The sequence below is a fragment of the Rhodamnia argentea genome, chromosome 3, assembly GCF_020921035.1.
Source record: "Rhodamnia argentea isolate NSW1041297 chromosome 3, ASM2092103v1, whole genome shotgun sequence".
NCBI classification, from domain to species: domain Eukaryota; kingdom Viridiplantae; phylum Streptophyta; class Magnoliopsida; order Myrtales; family Myrtaceae; genus Rhodamnia; species Rhodamnia argentea.
The window spans coordinates 18,965,394-18,977,994 of record NC_063152.1 but is presented as its reverse complement, the minus strand read 5'-3'; the positions used below and the strand labels follow the sequence as shown (position 1 = coordinate 18,977,994).

General features: G+C 38.3%; 1 protein-coding gene across 1 annotated transcript in view; it reads right to left on the bottom strand.

The window, feature by feature from the left end:
- LOC115727961 overlaps nucleotides 1-12,601 on the bottom strand; it is an 88,164-nt gene that overhangs the window by 74,908 nt on the left and 655 nt on the right. The gene's annotated exons all lie outside the window — the stretch shown is intronic.

Below are 12,601 nucleotides of genomic sequence, written 5' to 3'. Positions count from 1 at the left end.
TGATTTTACTAGAGCATCTCATCCAAGTGGGAGCAATGTGGGAAGTGGGGAATTTGTTCCGAACCGGTCTTAATTGCAACCACTTGATATGAAGATATCACTGTTATCCAATCCGAGTGGGAGCGTAATTGTCACGACCCGAACCCCGCGAGCTCGTCGACATCCCACCTGGCCACGCTTATGTACAGTTCTCCCGGATCCAAAGGCCAACAAATTCATGCGGAAGCAAAAACGAATCCCTGTACATAAACAATTAACATCACGATGACTTGGGACGGTAAAAACAAACTTATATACATATCCACACGTTCTATACAATTTTCCAAACCTACGGCTTCGGAGGCCACTGTACAAGCCTACGACCACTAGAACAAAAAAGATTACGTGATCGAAGCCTACTATATATCCAAAATAAAACAGTCATCAAAAGTGAAGAGGCCAACTACCCTAGGCCTCGTCCTCGCTACCCGGTACTATATCATCTCTCGCCTCCAACTCATCCTCATCAAGCTCGGGTGGCTGTTCCGCATCCGATGGCTCTACAACCTCCTCATCTTCTCCCGGTACTGACCTCGTGGAATACCGAACCTTTGAGGCGGGTCATTCATACTTGCGGCGGAGGGTCTGAAAAACAACGAACCCACGAGGGGGTGAGATAAAATCTTAGTAAGCTAGCCCCTAATCCTATATTAGGGCCCTAGTGCCTCCAGACACATTTTCAATGAACAATTTCCAACAACTCTTCTTTCTTACTAAAAATTCCACAATTTAATTCCAGAAAATTCTGTTCTTTCTCCAAAAATTCCCACACCTTCTAAAATATTCTACATTACTCCCGTCTCGGCGTTCCACACCTTAGTCTGACAATAAAATATTCTACGTGCTCCAGGGCCCATTTTTAACACATCAGGCCATAATATAAATATCCACGTTACTCCGAAAAATTCCACGTTACTCCGAAAACATTCCAAGCTACTCCAGAATATTCTACGTTACTCCAGAAATATTCCACGTTACTCCAGAATATTCCACGTTACTCCAAAATATTCCACGTTACTCCAAAAATATTCCACGCTACTCCAGAATATTCCACGTTACTCCAGAAATATTTCACGTTACTCCAGAATATTCCATGTTACTCCAAAAATATTCCACGCTACTCCAGGATATTCCACGTTACTCCACCGCCATCAAATAAGTTCATAACATTGAGCCTCGGACCTTTATAGAACACGGCTCTATATATATATACCAGGGTCTCAGACACGGAGGAATACGACCCATAAATCTTGGTCTCGGACACATAGGAACACGACCGGATTAAGTCTCGGACAATTAGTCGAACATGACTCACTTTGATCTCGGACGACTTAATTGAACACGACTTTCACACTTTCTCGGTTTCGGACAATCAGACGAATACGGCTCACTTTGGCCTCGAGGAACTTGATTGAATACGACCCATAAATCTCGGTCTCGGACACATAGGAACACGACCGGATTAAGTCTCGGACAATTAGTTGAACACGACTCACTTTGTTCTCGGACGACTTAATTGAACACGACTTTCATACTTCCTCGGCCTCGAGCAATCAGACGAATACGGCTCACTTTGGCCTCAGACGACTTGATTGAATACGACCCTCATATTTTCTGAGAATAGATCGGGACCACGTGATTCGCTCACGTTAGAGAATTAATAAATCGGGACCACCCAATTAATTCACACTAATCCAAAGATTAATTCAGACCACCCGATCAATTTATGCTACCATAGAATTTAATCTACGCCATACGACCATATTATGCTAACGTAGCAATATATAAATAATGTACGATTAAAATTATACTAAAGTGGGAATTTATCAGGGCTGAACAATAATAATTTTCTAACGTGCAATTAATACGCTACTATAGTACTAAACTATAATAATACCATAATTAATTAGCACCATGGCATAACAATTTCTTGTCACATAAAAGTAACTCTAGTTAGGATATAATCTAACTATGGTTCAAAAATTAACTAGAGTCAATAACTAACCTAACCATGATTAAATAATAGCATAAAGTAACTATAGTTAAGCATAAAGTAACCATGGTCCAACTTTGACCACACAAGTCCTCTTGACTTCACTATTCATTCAAGAACATGGTTTCTCTCTCTCCTCCAATCTTCATTCTCGGTCAAGGCATAAAAATGGCCAAAAACAACCAATTTTTCACCCAAATCTACCAAATCTCAAGTCCATTAGCACCCTAGGTACCTAATATAAGGTTAGGGACCAACTTACTACAATTCTAGCGAATTTTCCGGCGAGAAAACAAGAGAAAATTTGATTCCAATCCGGCGGCTCCGGCGACTCCCTCAATCGGCTAAAACCCACAAAATCCGGCGGTCCAAGGTGGCTCACGGTAGAAGGTTGAGCTCCGACGGTCCAAGGCGACACCGGCGGCGGCTTGAAGAATTTTCGGCAATGGAGGGTGAGAGAGAGAGAATTCAGCCAAGTGAGGGAGTATGAGGTAGAGAGAGAAAGTGAGCTAGAGAGAGAGTGTGCTCTTGAAAAATGAAGAAGAAGGGGGCCAAAATAATAATTAATATAAGTTAAGATAATTATTGGATCCACAAAGTCAAGAAGGATAAAAAAAAATAATTTCCTCCCCACCAAGACTAGTCAAACTCGGCCAAAGGGAAAAATGATCAAAATTCCCTTCGTTTCAAGTGAAAAATGGGGTATTTTTCGAGGGCAAATGGGTCCTTTCCCATTTCCAAATCAAATATAGTTTTTCCGAACCTCTTTGGGGCGAACCGCGAAGGAATAGCACACAGGATGAGGAAACGTCTAAAATTTTATTTATTGAGACCCTTGAAGGTCCGATATCAAATTTTGAAGCTCGATTCGCGATCAATCTCGATCAATAGAATTTTCAGCGTATCTCAAACTAACAGGCGGCTTTTAGGAGTTACGCGTATCGACCCGTGATTAAAATCACGTTTAAGAATTACTCGAGCCATGGCGATCTTGGTTGTCATTCAATTGCGAGGGTCAATCACTAGTCCCGATAGACACGATCGTTATAAAATAATTTAGGGACGTTCGGAACCCATACGAGGTTAAACGGAATCACCCGTGATCCAAGCATAGAGTATTATCCAAATCTTTCCTTAATCATTCTAGGATCGGCCTATATTGGTCCAGGATATTCCCTCGACAATTTTCATGACCAAAGAGTCAATCCAGGATCAAGTTCTTAGGTCTACGTATTTGATTTTCCTAGCTAGCCATTCCCATTTGGTTAGTCCGCTCGAGAGGGATCAACTCTGAGAGAGATTAGATTGAAATACATCAATGAAACCTTTCATTTATTCAAAGCTTCGAAAGTGGGTTGGAATTCAGGATGTCACAGTAATGGAGCATGATGTACTAAGTATACAATCTCCTATTTGGTGAACAAGTTACAAAAGCGTTCCTTGTCGACTTGTTGACATTTAAACATTGAAGGCAAAGCTTTCATGATCGCTCCACAAGAAGAAAATGAGTCAAGAAATGCAAATGAGATTCCGACTTACCCCGATAAGGAAAAGTGGATATAAGCAATGGAAAAAGAGATGGAATCAATAGGATCAAATCAAGTTTGGAAATTGATTGATCTTTAGAATGGACACAAAGCCATTGGGAGTAAATGTGTTCTTAAAATAAACCGTAAAGATGATGGCTTGATTGAGAGATATAAGGCTCGCCTTATGGTGAAATGGTATAATCAATTCACCTTATTCTGGTAGTGATTAGTATGGATCTTGGATTACGTCAAATGGATGTAAAAACTGCTATTCTCAATGGAGAATTAGTAAAACAAATCTATGTAAAACAACCTATTGGTTTTGTTACAGAATTCCAAGAACAAAACATATATCGACTTTTGAGATCAATATATGGCTTCAAGCAATCTTCAAGATAATGATATATACTTTTTCGTAATGCCATAGTGGTTTGTGATTATGTAATGATTAATGAGGATCATTGCGTATATATATCAAAAGATCCAAAGATCAATATGTGATCTTATCATTATATGTTGATGATATACTAATTGCTAAGAGCAATATGGAGTTTAAACACAGTCAATAATTGGTTTGGTTCCAATTTTGAGATAAAACATATGAGTGATTCTGCATACATTCTTGAAATTAAGATTTCGAGAGATTGTCCAAAGAGATTGTGATCTCTTTCATAAGAGACTTATATAGATGAAGTCCTTGAATGATTTCGTATGCAAGATTGTAAACCCAAATATACTCCTATTGTAAGAGATGAAGGCCCGATCCACAGAATGGATCCTAAGACTGCACAAGTGAATGAAGAAATAGAAAGTGTTCCATCTATTAGTGCTGTTGGAAGTTTAATGTACGCTATGAAGTGTATAAAACCTGATATTTATTATGTAGTTGGAATGATATGTGTACCACTCTAATCCAGGTCAATCACGTTGGATTGTCGTCAAGAGAATTCTCTAGTATCCGAAATGTAATGCCAATTTTTGTTGAGTTATCAAGGTAGAGATCTGCGTCTTGAAAGCTATACTGATGTTGACCGAGAAAGAGGTTTAGATGAGAGAGATTCAACCTCTAGATTTGCGTTCTTACTTAGCAATGGCACCGTATCATGAAGTAATAAGAAGCAAATGTGTATAACATTATCCATGATAGAAATTGACCTCGTGGTGTTATCAACAGCAGTACAAGAGAATGTTTGGTTTAAGAGATGTTCGAGTCGGTGAGGTGTTGCTAAGGATGCTACAGGTACAATTATTAGTTGATTGTGATAGCCAAGCAATAATAGCTTACATTAAGGATCCATTGCAAGACCAAACAAATAGTCGCAAGGTACAATTTTGTGAAAGACATGGTTGTATGAAAAGATGTGAACACATAGTACATATAAACTCATCGAATGATAGCAGATCATATGATAAAGTCAATTCCTAGAGATGTTTTCCTTGGTCATGTGTTGACAAATGGATTAGTTCCCTACATTAAAATCCGTAGAAGTGCGTAGAAATGAGAGTACTAGATATTTATATTTCCCAAAGTTCACAGCTAATGGTATATGTTATCATTATTGATGCCTATGAGTTTGTATGACATTTATGCATATTAATGCTTAGTGCATTGTTTGATAAGGTATGTCAGATAGATGGAGATTAGCCCACTCACACGGATAATCGCCTCTATTTACTTTGTGATAAATGGAGATGAGACAATTTTAAGCTTATTATCTAGGTGATAATTGAGAGCTCGAGCTTAAACTATAAATGTCGCCTTGACGGAATGTTAACATGAGGTCATAATCTTTATTATATCCAAAAGTGAAATAACCCACATATTTCACTTTATCTGTCTTTAATGTCAAATGTGAATTCCGATGATTTTTTTTAAAGAGAGTAGATTTGTGAACTCAAGCTAGACATTGAGTATGTCTAAGCTATCATCTGTACGGTATTTAGTGGAAAGACATACGCTCCATGGGAAAGGAGAGAATACCGTAATACATACTTCATATTACGTATTTATGAGATGACCAAGAAGAGTTGGCAAGAGTTTTGATCCCAACTCTATAGCCATGTGAGACTCTTGAGGAAAAAGGTTCCTCAATTTAGTTCCCTCACGACTCTTACTTATTCTCAAGATTTCTTGTCGGTGTTCGCTATCTTAGAGTGTTGCCAATGGTCATGAAATTAATTCGATCTAATTGGACATTTCTAGAAAAGCGAGCTGAACCGAGATTAAGAGGTTTAAGGGAAGAGGAAGATCAATTTATTTTCATGTCACATTCAATTCTTGTATTTACAGGTCGACCAATTATGATTATTTGAGTTTAATCACGATTGTGAATACAATGTATTGCATTTGAGTACTCAAAGAGATCAAGAGAGATATGATGTAAATGTGACTGATTGAATCTACTCTCGCTTAACATGCCTATTTTGAGCTGCCATATGCTTTCAACGGATGTATGGCAACGAGCTATCGTAGTATGCTGGTCGCACGGATTATTTGTCAATATGAACTTTGCAGAAAAGAAAGAGAGTTATGTTTAACCCTTCGTGGGTAAGTAGGAGTTGTTAACTTTTCGTGGGCAAATGAGAGTTATGGATAGCCCTTTATGGGCGAGTAGGAGATGTTAGAAAATGAGGGTGCATGGGAAGGACCGTGGTTCGGCCATGTAGGCTAGCACAATCCTTGACCCATTATAGATAAACTGCCAAAAAGGCAGTTATCTCATTCTAAATGTCAGACGTTGTTTAGACGTTCTTTCAATGAAGAACAGAGAATGTAGAAGAGTGACGAACGACGACGAACTCCCCGATCTTCTCCCCGATCATCAGACGGATGAACAATCTCTCGTGGAATTGCATTGTGGACATTTAATCTGTGAAAACCCGAGGTATGTCCGTTCGTGGATATATTTCTCCGATTAGTGATTCAAAATGATTCTAGGGCTTGTTGATTCAAAGTAATTCCGCTGTGTATGTAATAGGGATACGTTCCCTTCACGAACAAAATTGGGCTCTTATTCATGTGCAAGATATCTCTTGGGGAATTCGGTTTTAACGTTGGTTCATGGCATATAATACAGTTCAAATGGCGGTATTTGGTTTTAGTGGTTTTGTAGCAGCACAAAAGAAGTCCACAAACCGTTTGAACATTAGGCAAAAAATTACCAAAAAAGTCTTTAACGAAAAGTATAATTAATTCGGCCAATTTTGGCTAGAAATCAATGATGTGTATGTTGGCGGTCTCATGTGGCACAATCGGAGCGATTTTGACAATTTTTTTAATTTTTAAAATATTTTCTTGAGTTTTTTTTCTTTTTCCTTTTCCTTTTTCTTTTCTTCTCTTTTGCTTATGTTCTTCTTCTATTCTCCATTGTGGCTGCGAGGCTAGCCTTGCCCACGATCGCAATGGCCTTCCAAACGCAGGCAAAGGTAGCCCTTTCACGGCCACTATGGTCTAGTTGAGACCTCGTTGCCACGGGGGAGGCTAGCCTTGCTATAGCCTCGCCTAAATCTGAGCAAGGTGGCCTTGCCTATGGCCACAATCACCTTGCCCAGATTTGGGAGAGGTCGTGCTAGAGTTGCGGTTGGCGAGGGCTTCGCGCCCCATGCCGGCGGGCGGCGAGCTCCAGCGACCCTCACCGGCCACAATGAAAAAGAAAAGAAAAGAAAAGAACAAAGAGAAGAAAAGAAAAATTAAAATAAAAAAAACTATTGTCAATATTAAAAATTATTCATGGCCGACCGTTCTAGGCCCGACACTCTGTAGGCGTCACCTTCGCCTTGGCATTGTGAGGCTCGCCCTTACCGGTGCTTGCCCTTGGTCCGGGGAGGCCAATCGTCCCAGCATGTGGCTTGCGGCTGGGCGATGGCCGGCCATTGCAGAAGTTGCAAAAGAGGGGAGGAAAAAAGAACATAGAAAGGAGAAGAAAGGGAAAAAAAAATGAGAAAAAGAAAACAAAGTATAAAAATTATTAAATTTTTTTTAAAAAAATTTAAAATGTTTACGTTAGCATCGGTCGTACCACGTGGTATGACTAGTGTCCATGTCAACGAATTCCGGCTAAAATTGACCGAAAGGACTCAATTAGCACAAATTTAAAAGATTTAAGACTAAATTGACAACAATAAAAGATTTAGAACTGAATTAGTACCAATGTAATAGGTTTATGACTGTTTTAACACTTTTTCCTAGTGTTTTGTGTCTATATGATGTGTCATTTCAATTCCATCAACGCTATAGCTTTTGTTAGATTTCTTTTGGTTGATGTCATTATGTATCCGTGGTGAGCATTGTTGGTACAATTTACATTCACTACAAAAAAATAAGGATTTAACCCTGGAAGTTGCCACGAAAATTTTGGCAAAATTCGTCTCTAAATGAAGTTGCGACGAAAAAAATTTCGTTGCCAATTGGGCGTCACAAAATTAGCGATGAAAAAAGCCAACTTTTATCGCTAAATTGCGACAAAAAATATCCGGTGCAAAATTCGTCACTAATTTGCGACGACAATATTCGTCGCAAAAAGTTGTCTCTAATTTGCGATGAAATTATTCGTGGTAAATGTCGTTGCTAATTTGCGACGAAATTTTTTTGCGGCCAATATCGTCACTAATTTCAGGATTTGCCACAAAAGTAGCAATGAAAAAATTTTCGTCGCCAAGTTGCAGTCCAAAAATTTAGCGACGGAAAATTGAATTTTCATTGCCAAATTGCAAATTCGTGGCTGATTAGCGACGAATAATTTCGTTGCCAATTTCATCGCTAATTAGCGACGAAGGTTTAGCAACGGCTTTTGCCACGAAAACTTTCGTGGCTAAACTAATTTGCAACAAAAATAGCAACGAAATTTCTTTCGTTGCCAATTGCGCGCGGTGAAATTTAGCGACAAAAGGTGTTACTTCCGTCGCTAAATTGCGACAAAAATAGAGATTCGTCGCTAAATTATGGGAAAAATTGTTGCCGATTAGCGACGAATTTTTTCACCACAAAAGTTGTTCCTGTTTAGTAACAATGATGAATTTGAAATAATTTAGTAATGAAATTAGCGACGACATATTTTTTTTGGCGACGAATTTTTTTTAATTTTAATCTTCTCTAGTGATGGATTTTACGATGACCAAGCACGAGCCGAATTTTGTGATCGTATGACAAAATAATTTCTTTTATTTTTTTATTTTAAATCTAATTAAAAGTAAAATTAATTTCTAAAATTTATATTTAGCATTGATTAAGCAAGTAATAAGATCTAAATATTATACTAATATGAATACGAAATACATTCATATACCATTGTCTCGTTTTTTCCCCCACAGAGTTAGCAAAAGATCAGAGAATTATTGGGAAGACCACCTGCTGCAAACGAAAGTAAAGATAAACAATTCAGGGGAGAGCACACATACGCAAGGTACCTGGCATTCTGATAACATGTATTGCCATATGTAACCACAGACATACGTAGCATACCTAGAATGTTGGCTCAACTGAGTTTCACTTGACAATCTTCACTCAAACAGCCGAGAACATGCTATAACATCCACTATCATGAAGCATTCCTTTGCAGAAACATTTCATAACAAGCTTGAAGATTCGATAAAAATTAACTTTCCAACTCTTCACGTGTTTTAGATCAGTGTGAAATTGAACTACAACTTGTGAGACTTTTCTTGTCAACTTACTAAAGCAGATGAAACATTTGAAACACTTAATGCCAAGAATTTAAGCATATAACATTCTTATCCAAAATAGGCTGAACAAAAAATAAAGAAAGCTTCCTACCAAGACTTTTGCTGCCTCTTTTCCCATTGAGAATTCGCCTGCCACAGATTAGATGTAATCAATGGGCAGAACTAATCTGATTATTCTAAATAATCATACAAACGAAGAAATTGCAAGCATGCAGGTCACACGAATTAAATCATTTAGAGAAATTTCATTTGCTTTGAAGGAAAATTTCTGAAATCTTGTCCACAGCCACGAACTGCTTGAGCTACAAAGAAAGTCCAAGTCAGTCAGTTTCTTGAAATCCTTTGGGAAGAAAAGATTGCGAGTCAGAGGATAGTAGAGTAACCCTGCAATGCATTTTCACTATGTCCCCTAACCAGAAGGTAAATCTTGAAATATATAGATCGTTTGAGGTTGCCACAGAGTTTGTTCTGCAGAAATTGGTTAAAAAAATGCAATTCTTCAGTGTCTGGATAACCTTGTTGCACTAACAATCTAAGTGAGTTCAGCTCAAATACACACTTCTTCAAACTTGCCAGTCATGCTTCCCAGATGCCACCAGAACATAAAAGGTTAGCACAACCATATCCCTAACATTATCAGTCATTATTCTCTATTTGACCCTGGGTACAGTAATATACAAAACTTACAGAAAATGAAAATACGAGTTAGTTGCTGGATGTGTGATATTTCTCTATCAGGCTTCTCAGATCCAATCTTAAGTGCTTAGAGGAACCTTAGCATCTAAAACGTTGTTCTGATTCATGGCACGAATTTACACAAGATGTCAACAGGCGGCCCTATCGTACCATGAAAAGTTTTCCGCAGCGTCATGAAAAATCTTAATCTCTACATGATCTTGTTCAACCTTGGACAGGACTCCTCAGTAGATAATCAAGCGAATGCGTCTACCATCAGACAAATCAGACGACAAAAGAACAGCTAATTTTCTGGAAAATCCTTTAGCCTAGAAGAGAGTTAGTAACTCGTGGAGATTAAGCACTTAATAGGTTCAATTTTATGCCATTGACACATGATCAGCAGCAGAGGCTATCAGTCATGCTTTAGTTGAGGTAAGTTCTAATCTCCACCTGGTCGAGTTACATGTCGCACAACTTGCACCTCAGTAACTTCAGTTAAATAGGAAAGTCCAAGGTACTTGAAGAGACGTGCACCAGGTAATCTACAGGGTGCCTCTATGGATTTGCTCCCCCTTGGTGCCCTGCAGTGAACTTCTGTTTACCTATGCCAAAAACTAGAAAATACTTTCCATATTCCTTTTTCCTTAGTATTATCATAGAATTGAGACATCAACTAAGATGAGGCAGAAGTCACTCGAATGAGGATGTATTAATCAACTCTCAGAGTCAAAATAATGACAGAGAAAGATTTGCGAAGATTTCTTTCACTATATTTTCCCAGAATTGAAACAGACAAACTCGTAACAATTCTTTCGCACGAAAAAGACTTATTAACGTCTGGTGAAGCTATAAATTCCACGCAAATTTCATTGCTTTGAAGAAAAATTTCTGAAATCTTGTCCACAGTCATCAATTTCCAAAAGTAACATTATCTATCTCATGTGGCACTTCTATGTATGCTACTTTGTATGTCGAAAACCTAACTGGTGTCTTATCTCAATTTCTCTATTACAGAAAATATCAGGCCAAAGTTTAATAACTATAACCCCTTCAAATGGGGGACAAGGAAGCAGGTCCAATCCTCACTATATTAACAACACCTATGCGGAAGATACAGTTGAGCACAAACATATACTCCAAATCTCAGTCTAGAATTTCCAGAACACAGAGTCAAACAGAGTCATGAATTCCTTGTTGATTACATAATGTAAGGGTCACAATATTAATCACTCCAAACTAGCCGGTCACACTAAGATAAGACCAGAATAAAAAAAGAAACACCCTGCTAAGCACAAGGATAATAGGATCCTCAAACTTCTACATACTTAAAGTTCTTTAGAACTAAAACCAGCTGTTTCTGGCCTTCATCATGGTCTTTCATGAATCATTCTACCACTTCAAGAGTTCTCATTGCTAACAAATATGAATATGACTCCCAGGTTTAGAACTTCGAAAAAGAGAGAATGCAAGCATCCAAACTCATACCAATCAACACATAAAGGAGTATTGCAGGTAAGAGTAGACATACCTAAGAACTGGTTCGCATCGTCAAAGGATAAAGTCTAGCTTGTCATCTTGGAGGCAGTGATAAGTAAATGAATTTTTGTAAAGATTTTGACACGCATGAACATTCTGCACACAATAGCAAGTAAAATTTCAGATTTCAACCCACATTTCTTCATATGCAACCAGTCAAGAGGATAGATAAAACACAATATATCATGGTAAACAGATTATGAGAAACTCTATATTACAATTGGGATGATAATTCAGGTTTCAACATATGTTCACATCTCATGCATGGTAATTTTGCATCGTTGACTTGATACAAAACAGATTTGTAGTCATTATCACCAAAACAATAATCCGGCTAAAATTGTTGCACACAGTGACATATAGAGATAGCCAAATAGCTGAAAAAGAAAAGGGAACAGGCAAACACGCGATCCTATGGAGAATTCAAATAACATTGCCAAATATATATTTCCACTAACTGTTTCCAAGTGCAAATATCACGGTCATCCCCATTATACATCCAAGGTCACATAGACATCTAAATGTACGCATGAGAGCTTTAGGAATCACCCCGCATGCAAAATAATAGAGTTACTTCAAAATAGGGAATTACGTTAAATCAATAACATTCCTGTAAAAGGAAGGGGAAAAACAAAAAGGCACACCATATAGAGTGTCTCATAGTTACCCTAAAACATTACTGTTCATCCAAGTATTCGACCGACACAATCATTATCATCAGCAGCAATGTCATCATCATTGTGTAGCTCATCGTTGTGCCCATCACCTATTTGATTAGTCGGAGGTACAAGAGGAACATGATCTTGATTTAGGTTGAGATGTCGCAAGACCAATTGCGTTTGAGACTCCAGAAATTTATGTCACTCATTGACCACTTTGATTTCCTCATCCTTCTATGACATTTGTTTTTTGACCACTTTTATTTCTTTCGTCCTTCTCTATAAGTAAATGTCTTAGTTGGGTCAATTCTTGGGTCATTTGCTCTTCAAGTCGTGTCATCCTTGAAACGGCCACATTGGAGGATGAACTTGCAGCAGCCTTTGCTGTGTATACCCTTGTCCTTCAACCATAATGCCATATTGTCAACTACTAGCTCAGACGCAGCCCCACCATCACCACCACTAGCCGTACTCATTAAAAGTTC